Source organism: Neodiprion lecontei, chromosome 5 (assembly GCF_021901455.1).
Source record: "Neodiprion lecontei isolate iyNeoLeco1 chromosome 5, iyNeoLeco1.1, whole genome shotgun sequence".
In the NCBI taxonomy this organism is placed as follows: Eukaryota; Metazoa; Arthropoda; class Insecta; order Hymenoptera; family Diprionidae; genus Neodiprion; species Neodiprion lecontei.
Window position 1 is genome coordinate 16,086,307 of NC_060264.1, and position 12,584 is coordinate 16,098,890.

General features: G+C 41.2%; 1 protein-coding gene across 4 annotated transcripts in view; it reads right to left on the reverse strand.

Annotated features, from left to right (window-relative positions):
- Positions 1-12,584, reverse strand: part of LOC107228136 (zinc finger protein 37) — a 185,516-nt gene that overhangs the window by 31,524 nt on the left and 141,408 nt on the right. The gene's annotated exons all lie outside the window — the stretch shown is intronic.

A 12,584-nucleotide genomic window follows, 5' to 3' on the forward strand; every position in this document is an offset into this window, starting at 1 on the left:
ATTGGTAACCGGGAACATGCAACTCGATCGGAAGTTTGTTGATGATTCTATTCACCAGACCCTTGCCACGATGTTGCCGCCTGCTGCTTCGTTTACCTCTGTACGCGATCATGTTCGTGCGTTGACTGAAGAAAAGTGCTTTAAAACGGGGTATTTATAGCAAATCCGATCAGTCATGTCCGAGATGCGGTTTGAGAAACAACCTACCAAGCTTCCCGTGATGAATTTTGACAAACTTTCGGAGCAAAATGTCGAAAAGCACAAACGGCACGGTGAATTACTCCTGAACAGTGTACGTGCGATATTCTGTGGACCGTCGAATTGTGGTAAAACTAATGCGTTGCTCACACTTATAACCCATCCCAACGGACTCAGATTTGAAAATATCTACATCTACTCGAAATCTCTCAACCAACCTAAATACCGATTGTTGAAGCAATTGCTGGACCATGTTGAGAATACGGAGTATTTTGCGTTTACCGAGCGTGAGCAAGTGATTCCACCGGAAGAAGCACGGCCCAACTCAATAATCATATTTGACGATGTAGCGTGCGAGAAGCAGGACAATATTAGAGCCTACTTTTGCATGGGTAGACATCACGACGTTGACTGTTTCTATCTCTGTCAGACGTACGCGCGTATTCCCAAACATCTCGTGCGCGACAACGTAAACTTACTCGTGTTATTCAAATAAGACGATATGAACCTGAGACACGTATACAACGATCATGTGAACACCGATATGTCTTACACAGAGTTTAAAAGTGTGTGCTCTGCATGCTGGAACGGTGAGAAGTACGGGTTTCTGGTGATCGACAAAGACAGTGAGCTCAACGAAGGACGATACAGGAGGGGATTCGATTCTTTTGTTAGCCTGGAAAAGGAATAAAATCTAGCGTTTTCGAGCGAGAGACGCAGTAGCGCTGCAGACTCAGTTGCGTCAACATGCAGAGCTCTGAAATTTCCAAGCAAAAAGATGTCCTACATCAGATCGCTCAAGCAAGTGCTGCGATCCGTCGAAAACACAGATTGCTCAAGTCGGGCAGGGAATCTACGACTCAGAAATTGAGTGACGTTTTCAAACCAGTAGTGACTCCGTTGCAAGAACTGGTGAATGTTACAAAAGACACCAAACCTGTCAAACAAGAGGTGGAAGAAATTAAAGAAGAAATAAAGGAGATGAAAAATGAAACGAAAAATGAAACTGTCTCGGAAATGGACGATTCCTTTGCTTCGGCGGGGGATGAAACAGTCGTAGAAACACCGGTCGAGGACGAGTATTTTGCACTGATGAGAGATGCGAAGACAAAAGGCGAATTGGACAACGTGTACGGTGTACGCAACCTCTCAAACGGACTGATGATCGGTGATTCGTTGATATCTTTTGAGAGTGACTACGTTCGTATTGGCGACACGCGTTACCCGAAAACGAAGGGTTTGCTGGAACTTTTGTTCAAAAAGAAGCCCGACGGTTCTTCTGTGAGCGCCGGAGATCGGGAAAATTTTAAAAACATAATCCTCGCAACGAACGCGCATAAGAAGTATTACTCATCCGACGGGGCTGTTCGAAACGATAACAGTTACAAATTTAGAAATGTCATTGCCGAATTGATGGCTTATTCTCCGTCACCTCGTCGAAAGGGTAAAGGTCTACTTCCGCAAGCTATGATCACTCGACAAGGTGTTGAAACGGAATACGTCTTCTGGGATGATCCAAACGAGTTGGTGGAGCGTCTTCGTTTACTCCTGGCATCTCAGGCAGCGGGAAATCCGAGTCACAATAACGAAATAATCTCCATTATCGAAGAGCTACGCGAAGCAGGAATCATTTATTAAGCAGCTCCCGTCATTTTTGCATTCATTACCGAGATGAGCGTCGACGTGTTTGGACGTCAGCTGAATAAAAACACGACCGCGAGCACTCGCGGTCCTCCAGGTGTCGGGTTTCAAATAACAGCGGACGGGCATTACGATATACGGAACAAGAGACTGTGCAACGTCGCGGATCCCGCAGAGCCGAACAATGCTGTAACTTTAAAAACCTTGAGACGAAAATTCAGCGTGCTGCAAAAACGAATCGACAACCTCGATCAAATGATCAAAGCTTTGGAGATCACCACGGAGAAAGCCTTGGATACCTTCTACACAGACTTTAAAACAGGCAGAGACTTGTCGATTCGAAACGCGGAAATCATTTCCAAATTGGACACCAGACTAATAGCGTTGGAATATGAACGAGGAAAAGCAAGCACTGGTGACGGAACTGCATAAGCCTGCACGCCGGAATTACCCGCGTCGACGTGTAGACGTGCGCGGCATCGACGAGACCTGGCAGGCGGATCTTGTTGATATGACGTCGTACGCTGGGCAAAACAAAGGCTACAAGTACATGCTCACAGTCATTGATATCTTTTCAAAGTATGCGTGGGCTGTACCGATAAAGAGCAAGTCTGGAGATGATGTTACGAAGGCAATGGAATCTGTGCTTGTCCAAGGATGGGTACCGAAAAATTTACACGTCGACAGAGGAACGGAATTTTACAACTCGAAATTCGAATCGCTTATGACACGCTACGGAATCAAACTTTACTCCACGTACAGTAATTTGAAGGCTTCGATCTGTGAACGTTTCAATCGCACGCTGAAAGGTAAAATGTGGACACGGTTCAGCATGCAAGGAAGCTACAAGTGGCTCGATATCTTATCCGATTTGGTTTCGGCTTACAACAACGTCAAACACCGAACCATAAGAATGAAACCGTCGGATGTCACCGTTGCAAACGAGAGGCTGTTGTTACGTCAGGCGTACGGAGGGCTTCGAGCGATACCTACCGTATCGGCAAAGTTCAAATCCGGCGACAAAGTTCGAATCAGCAAATTCAAAAATGTCTTCGAGAAAGGTTACACTCCCAATCGGACGACTGAAATATTCACGATAAGTCGAGTGGAAAATACTCATCCTGTGACGTACAAGCTCAAAGACTACCGAGATCAACCCATCGCTGGTGGTTTCTACGAACAAGAGCTCCTCAAGGTTAAGCATCCGGATATCTATCTGGTGGAGAAGGTGCTCAAGAAGCATGGAAGAAAAATATACGTTAAATGGTTAGGTTTTGACAATACACACAACAGTTGGATAAACGAATCGGACATGTAACATTTTAATAAATGAATTTTTTGTAAAAACGTATGTCCCTCTTTATTTTATATCCGATACACAACAAGTATGCGTCTTTTTTAGACAATCGACAGACATGGTACAGTTATAAATTACAAAGCTTAGGCTTGTAGCCCCACGGAAGCGTGTCGGTTGTATTTTGAAACACGATCCGCTTGTCGTCATTCCAGCTCAGTGCTACTTTCTGCTGTTCTACGGTGTATACCTCGTGCTTTCGACTCATGATCAAATGCTGATTTGAGGATAGATTTTCACGTTTCAACGCACAGTCCAAATAATCGTTAAAGGTTATTTTTCTTAACGCTGATCCTCTGACTCCTTTGGCACGTTTAGTGTCTGTCTCATCTCCCATGACTCGGAATGCGTACAGTTTAGCTCGTAACCCTACAAATTCGAGCATGATTTTGCCGTTGTTCTCGTCTTTCATCAAACCGAGAACTTTTTTGTTCGCTCGAGGCATTCCATAAGCGTTGTCGAGCGGATAATCAGAAGTATCGAATTTATGCAAGTCCTCCTTCATAAGTTCGTATATGTCGGGGACGGTAAAATTGTAAATCAAACTATCTGTATCTGTGTACATTAATTTTGCTCGGTTACCGAATTTCTGTTCGATATAATTATAATGAAAATCATAGATGTACGTTTTAGCTAGATCCATGATGGAGAAACCTGCGTACAATGGTTTATTCAACTTGACTTTCATCTTACTCATTTCAACGATAATTATATCTTTGTCGAAAACGGTGCAGCTGTGAAAATTAGGCTTGGCTATGGTAGCTCTCGCACCGTACCGTCCATCCCATTTCGTGATCAATCGAACATCTCTGTACTTTCGCACGTTTTCCATAGTTTTGCCAAAAACTGCGTTGTTCATTAGCTTGTAAAAATTTTTCTCAAATTCGTTGTCAGATTTTTTTCGCAAATCGGTATTTAAATCTATATATTTTTTCAGCCACGGAGTTTGCTTGAATTTGAGAACTCTATGAATTTTGAGTAATTTTAAACCTAATTGTAAACATTGTTTCAAAACGCGGTAGTGAACAACGTAGTTTTTCTTAGAAAATAGCGTGGGTGTCAATTTTGGCTGTTTATTGGTCGAAATCGGAGGTACATAGTGCTCCGGACACAGTGGTAAATTCTTATGAGTTTCATGCAGTTCCTCAGGATATTCCAAATCAACCTCCAGTACGTAACCAAACTCCGCGTCGTCCGAGATGGTTAGAACGTCGCATTGTCCGAAGTCTGATAACCATTCGAAGGAACTGTATGGCAGAGCAAAGCTCATAGCAGCACCGTACAAATTATTAACGTCAAAGTACATGAGATAAGATTCTTCGACCTCAGGATCGAATTCCTCTCCCATATATCTATTGTTGGCCTTTGCGTATCTGTTCGAACACTGTGACACACCACCACGAATACCCTTTTCGATAAACATAACCATGTCTATGTCGGTGAGAAGCTCGAGTTCGATGCCTGTACATTTTAACATTGCATCAAACGACAGACCGGGCGCTGTGTAGTAATGTAACGGGTCCAGTTTGTACGTCGTCCAACAGCTCTGTCGAAAGTTTTGAAAAACGTCAGCCAGTAAAAACACGTCCGTCTGTAAATACAAGTCCGAATACTCTCCCAAAGTTTGAACGTTAAAAGTTTGCCATACGTTGCACGCATGCGCGTAATCGTCGTCCGATATATTCCGGTCGTTCAATTTTGAGTAAAATTGATGTTTGGATGGTAGCCGTGTGTCCTCGAGCTTCTCCCAACTGTCTATGTATTCGTACGGGAACACTCCTTTTCTGGTCAATAACTGAAATTTATCTGACCTATGATAAAATTTTCGTGTGATTGATTTCTGATCATCACCGAGATACGTTGCTAATTTCTCAAGACTACTGGGCATGAAGCGGTACGAATCTACGAATCTAAACTTTATATCTGTCCCCTCGACGTATTTTGTAAATGAAATGTACTTTTCTTTGTTTACGGGTAGAAGCTCAGTTGTGCCCTCGAACGATGTAGCCAGTGCTTTGATCAGGAAATGCGAATCGTAACCCGACAGATTGTGGAATATCACTGGGATGGTGTGCGAATTTTGGTAATTTAGATTACAGCTGCGGTGAGCAGCACCACGGTACTTTCCTGTGAAATGACAGTGATCCCGATGTTTCACGTCTGTGAGAGTAAACGGTTTTTCACAAATATGACAGACCGCCGACAAATCAAATTCGTTGATCTGATTGAAATTTAGTGGTTCCATCGGTACAACAGTCTTGTAGTATCCCTCTAACGAAAGTGCCAATTCCTTTAACTCGTTCACAAACCATTGGATGCAAGTTTCTCCACGATTAATTTTGAATTTTGAAAGCGAATCGTCAAACGCGCAATGCAGATAGTAAGCTATACTATACGGAAGATGCTTCTGATAAATTGTTCTATTTTCCCCAAAACTTTCACGTGTGGGTTGCAGTAAACATTCGAGATCCGCGTAAATGCAGAATGGAACGGTTTCTTTGTGCTTGAAATTTTTGAATTTTAGTATTTTTTCCTCATCTGTAGGTAGAATAACTTTGGTTTTGTTTAAATTCATGCAATCAGCTCGGTGCTTCAACAAACATCTTTCGAAATTGAAATGAGACAGACACCTATCGCACAACCAAGTATGACATTTATGCTTGGAAATTTGAGATCTTGTCAATCGAGACAGATTTCGAATCCATGTAAAATGAAAGATTCTATTTTTTTCATAATTTACCATATCATCGTCATCGTCATCGTCAGTGGTTTCAGTTTCTATCGCCAAAAGATGAATTACAGGTTTATCAGACTCGTTCTGACTCAGGTGAATCGGTACTATTTCACTTTTTTTCCGATCACCTTGGACTATACCATAAACGTTAATTGATAGATCGTTAAGCTTCTCAAATTTTGAAATGGTGTTTTTGTCTAGAGACATAGGAAACGTTATACCATCATACCGTAGCACTGAGCTGAAATGTGGGTACGAGCTGGTCGCGTTAGGATGGTTGTTGTCGGCTGGGAACAGAGCTGCGGTGACCGACCAAAGAAAGCAGTAAGAGTCGTTGTTTCTGATGTTTACTACAGCCTTCTTATCACTGATATGCTTAGGTAACGGGGTGTATGTGAAGACACCGCCTCGTAGTGGCACGTACTTGTTGATATTCACAGTCAAATTGATTATTTCGGTCAGCGACCAGCCTGAATCCTTTTCCTGGAAATCTTCCACCTTTTTCAACAAACGCTCCGTCGCGTTTTCGATGAACCATTCGTTGATATCTGTTGTCTGGAGGATGATTTCATTTCTCGTATTAAAAAATTTGATCTCTTCCACCGTGCGATCATCTCTTCTAACTTCAAATTTACAAGCCAGGATAACGTTGGCTTTCAAGCTCCCGTCTTTCTTCAGAGCGTTTTTCAGTTTCGTCACAGCTAGTACCTTTGCGTCTTCTAGAAATCTCTCCACATCTTTATGCTTCAAATTGACGATGGATCCAGTTCGAATTCTCCTCTCGAAAGCTGATTCCAAATCTTCCCACCGTACTCGATCGCTTCTTCGTCGGCTTCGTAATCCGTCACCCACTTTCTGCAATTGTTGAAATTTGACTGTCAACGATTTCAGAATTCCAATTGTAGTCAAAATTCTTGTCTTCTCCCCGATCGTTGAGGCGTTGTTGCGTAAGATTTTATTCAAAAGCCTGATATTTTGGGTTCCGAGTCGAATCCATTTTGCAATTTCTGCCGGCGACGATTTTTCCGATAAAATCTTGAACGCCGATTCCATAACATCGATCAATCTCAAACACTTCGCGGATTCCATCTTGAGCTCTTTCCTCACGTATGCTTGACAGCTTGTGACGTAATGATCGTTTGCAGTGATGAGCGTCCTTTTTTATAAGGCAGCTGTACGGATGCGCGCGCACCTTTTGGCATTCCAAGAGCGATAGTAACCCGACACCGCAGGCTCTGTACCGCGACTATCGGTCGACCTTGGATATCAAACCGAGTAAGTGAAAAACGATTCTCGGAACCATTAATTTTGGAATGTCACGTGGTTGATAAGGTGGGAAAGGAATGTGAGGTGGTTGACGTTACACGTCAGCAGTCCTACCGTGGGAAAGGAATTCGGAGTGGTTCATGTTACACATCAGCAGTCCTATCGTGGGACAGGCGAGCACTACAGACCTTCGGTCGGTAAGATTGTCGGTAAAACAGCACGATTTTGACCCTTGATCGATACAACTGTCGGTAAGATTGTAGGTAAAACAGCACGATTTTTACCCTCGATCGATACAACTGTCGGTAATTGACCTTCGGTACGTCAGACTGTGACGTCATCGCGGAAAAGGGTTTGAGTCTGGGCTGCGCGGAGCGGAAAAGGGTTTGAATCTGGGGAGAATGTATAGGCGGACTGGTCGGCTCGGTCGGTAAGTGTCGGTAACCGGAATCTGCGTGTAGAACCCCCCTTGCTATACTACTATTGTTTTTTGAAAATATTTTTACCAGGAAAAATATCGTCCTTTGTGAAATGTAAGGAGCACACTTTCATGGAGGAAGTAACTTTTTTCCCCATTTTCAATACTTTTATCCATGCTGCTCTTCGGTCCACATCTACTATTCCCAGTCTATTCGTAATCCTAGCAGCTTTACTCGTGCAGCTGAAAACACTGCAGAAGACTTCACTTTTGGATTTCCGCGGTGGAAATTCCATATTTGACCATAAATTGATACATAAACGAGTAATAACAAGTTGTGCCGACGTGCCATTAGCTGTCATATGCTAAGCCCGCAGAGCGACCTGCTATCAGCAGTACTGCGTTTTCACACCAGGTGGCGTCTTGAATGTTTGTACATTCCAATAGTGTTCATTTCATTTGATGCTCTTCTACTTACCGGGGCTATCCATTCTACGAAAATAGTTATTCAACCACCTTGACACTTCCGTCTCCTGGTCATTCTTTCTCGGAGTTATACATACCTGTGCTGGAATTGGGTTTGATTCTATTTCACTCGGTTTGTGCTATGTGACTGATGGATCTTTTGCAATATTTTGGTGACTCTGAAAAGCGCCGCTATTTTTAGCGATAATTCGCAGGATGAAGGTTAGTAGGACACCTTTATTTAAAATTATTTCATAATTTTTGTCGAATCAAATTTTTCTGATGGGGAAAATAATTTTGTTTTGACGAGTTTATGAGATACTGAGATGACCGTGTGTAATTTCAGAGCGCCACGAACTGTCAAGGCTTTAAACGAATCGCGTTTGTAAAATAGATTCTTCTGCTTGATGTTCTGCAGACGTACAGTACGCAAAAGATATGCTCCAAAAATAAGAACATGCCCAATTATATAGATCCAGCGGTGTTTGAATAGGTTCGGAATTGCTAATCAGTTGTAAACTTGCACGTGAAGCTAATCTGTTAACAGTTCCACCAACACCATCACACAGGCCTTTTCCATGTGATGTAGCAAAAAAAGTGTGTGTGTGTGTCAGCTCCGACGCACAAATGGAGTTTACTCGTTACGAACGATTATTATGATATATATCGAATAGAAAAAGAGGGTAAACACAAATCGTTTCTCAAGGAGTAAACTCCAAAAAATGCCATTCGGCTTGGCAGTGAAAGTCTTCAAAGTGATGTGTTATGTTTCTGAAATACTTTTTGTTCTTATATTGGGAGCTGCTCCATTGCAAAAATAAATTATTTTTGGAGTTTACTCCTTAAGAAACGATTTGAGTTATAGGGCCCGGTACGGAAATTATATGCGGAGTAAAATCAAGTGTAACACGAAAACTTCAGGCGTTACGTAGAAAGCAGCTCCCTGCAACTCTGTATTTCAGAAAACGAGTCTATGTTGTCACACTCGGTAGAGAGCGTTAGTAGTACAGTTGCACGGTTTGCCCGATTACCTTTACGGCCTTTACAGAGTGCAACCCGTGCAACTGCACTACTAGCGCCTTCAATAAGAACTAAAATTGTGTGACATACTAGGTTACTTTTTTTACTTTTTCGCTCGATCTAGTTGCAGGGGGCTGGTAGAAAGAGACAAACATATACATCTGTAGGACTGAATGTGCAATAGAATGAGATGGAATACATTACACAGCGTATCCTATACTCGGGGTCTCCTCTTTGTGCGGTGCTTTGTAGTCTCACTGTATAGTTCACTACCTCCGGTCTGAGAGTTGAATGTGTGCGTATGTTTGTACGTGTGTGTTGTGTGCCTTCGTATTACGAAGTTTTGCCGCAACTTGTATACTGCTGCCGAGTACAGGGTATGCATGCTATATAATAAATACATATAGTAGCATTTATTGTATCGATACAACGTACACAAACAGCAACCTAACCATCAACTGTTAATGTTTTGATTTTAAAGTTTCTTGTACTTCTATGCATTGATACGTGTAGTTTTATGTACTAAGCTTTTATTGAAGTAATATAAATAATCCGAATAATTACAGATATATGTTTGTTTCTCTTATCATTTTGGAAGATGCGTTCATTTACCCTCTTTTTCTATTCGATATGTATCATGATTATCGGTCGTAAGGAGTAAACTCCAGTCGTGCGTCGGAGCTGACACACACACTTTTTTTTTTATAAGAATCAAATTTTGAAACTTCTCTCATAAAGTTGCTTATTTTTTTTTTTTTTAAATAAATGAACCGCAACTGTATTATGTTTCAGATGCTCGGAAATTATCACAAAACTAAAATGTCTCAACTGATGATCACCGTAACTTTTACTAAACCACGATTGGATGAATAGTTGCCTGATTATTGCCCCAGTGAAACCCTTGCGTGGAATCTTGTACAACAAATGCATAATTCTCAGCGAAATCGCATACTACTAAAAATTCACCAACTTTCAAGCTGTCTTTTATCTTCTGCCAATAACTACTTTGCTGCTTTGCAATGAAATCATGTGCAACCAATTTTGACAGTTGATCACAGAAGTTATCTATAAAATCCTCGGACTTTTTGGTGAGTGTCTCCAAAGACGTTCGATCGAATGATATCCATTGTTTATGAGTAACATCGTTGATGAAATTATTCGCAAAGGCTTCCTGCAACGACGTTTCGATGACATTTACACCAGAACAATTCGAGCATGCTTCTAAATGACACTGTGGCTGTGATGGATTGCAAACAATTTGAGCTAAACAATGCTGGTAGGTCGGAAAATTCACAGCTCCTTTCTTAACTAAATTACTAATATTTGCACCCATCATCATCAGCTTTACATTCTGGCGACAGGTACAAACACACACGGTATAAGTGCCACTCGGTCCTGCCAAAATATATTCTTTCGGATGCAACTCTGCAAATTTAGAAAAACCGATTTTTTTATCCGGATAACGATCACGGAACAATCGATTCAATTCTCTCAGATTATTCAACATCAAATGCTTCTGAACCGATATGTTTTCACCATTTCTTTCAACGGTTATGCAGCTTCTATCACCTGGTGTTATGCGACTGACCTCCTCACTTCGATAAAATTCTACCATGAGGATGACCAGTAGACGGATACGAAAGGGCTAAGGTGGTTGAATGACTATTTTCGTAGAATGGATAGCCCGGGTAAGTAGAAGAGCATCAAATGAAATTTAACACTATACGCAACACAGCGAGCTCGCGGGAGCGCGGTGACGCGCGACGAGAAGTTTCTTTTTTTTTTCCGGCCCAGGTATTTTCTCCATAGATTTTTTTTTAGAATTGAAGGGGAAGGATACAGGTACCTGAAAAAAATTATCTCCATGAATTGTTGTTAGTCCCGCGGAATGGGAGCAAAATAAAAAAAAAAAAAAAAACGGTAAAATAAAATTGAAAGAAATTTTTTTTTTCAAAATAAATGCTTTTGTATAGAAGCGCATTTTTTTACCAACAGAATGATTGCAGGATCAGACCGCTCCGATGAATACTTTCGGAGATATGAATTTTCGAACATAGCGGTGCAACAGTGGTTTACAAAAATTAATATAGCTCTAACTCCGCCATTTTTGAAAAAAATTCAAAATCCTTGGATTTGAATTTTTTTTTTACGTAGTACTACGAATATTGAGAATGGCGTAAAGATCCGTGACTTGACGGTTTTTTTTCAGTGAAGTAACGTGGACTCGCTCATATGTAAATTCGAGGGTTAATCTGTCCAGGGCAGTGTTCGACGGTCTCTTCTTTTTGATGAATACCTTCAAAATGATAGGAGCGCACGCGCAGAACGAACTTCCTGCTGCGCAAGACCGGCACATGTGCAAATTATTACAATGAGAATATCACCTCAAAACCTGGTAAAACGTGTCAACAAGTTATGTGTTTTACCATAACTTGTTGCTTCTGAGACATCTTTTGTCCTAGGTATAAAGCAAGATCGACAGTAAAAACAATGCCGACAGTATTTGACACGTGGTTCGACCAATTTACCCGGGTTTTGAGGTTATATTCTCATTGTAATAATTTGTGTATGTGCCAGTCTCGCGCAGCAGGAAGTACGATTTGCGCGTGCGCTCCTATGATTTCGAAGGAATTCATCAAAAAGAAGAGACCGTCAAACACGGCCCAGGTATAAGGGGATATACATGGGTTTGAGGTCAAGTCTGTCAAGATCTGAGAGCATATACGTGGGTTTGAGATTAAATTTGCTTGACACGGCGGCAGTAGCGGCGATATCTTTATATAATATAGTATACGATCCGATATATATGTATATAGTTTTAAGAGAATTGAATATTGAAAATAATTTTTGTTTTAATTTGAAGAGGAAATTAAATATTTTTATATTTTTTTTACATAAAATATGCAATAATAATTGAGGTTACCGTACACACATCCCTTTGTCTCCCTGGACAAAATCCCCCCGCAGGTCCGCCATGACAAAACCACCACTGAAAAAATTTCCCCGGAAAAATTCCCCTTGCAAAATTATATACTTTCACCCGAAGCAATCATCGAATCGTCAAAATCACACATTTAATCGTCGACTTTCATACATTTTGATTTATTGTAATTTAATTTGTTTTATATTTTCTTCGTCAAGGGTGATTTTGTCCAGCGGGGATTTTGTCCGGGGAATTTTTTCCGGCATTTTATCGCGGAGATTTTGTCCGGGACGATTTCATTTTTGGGAGATTTTGATCGGCCACCATAATTGGCAGTACGTTATTTTTTCATGGATATAAAATAAATTTATATTATTCAATGGTAATTATCTGACGATTATATGTATAGACGATCGTTTCATATTACATCTTGTTCAGTCAACACTCAAATTGCCCGGGCGAAGCGAAGTTCGGCTTACTCGCAGCAAGAAGGCAGCACTAAGCAGGGCATAGATCACCCGCCAATCGATAGCCAATCAATAAATTTATAGTTTAATTTTATTGA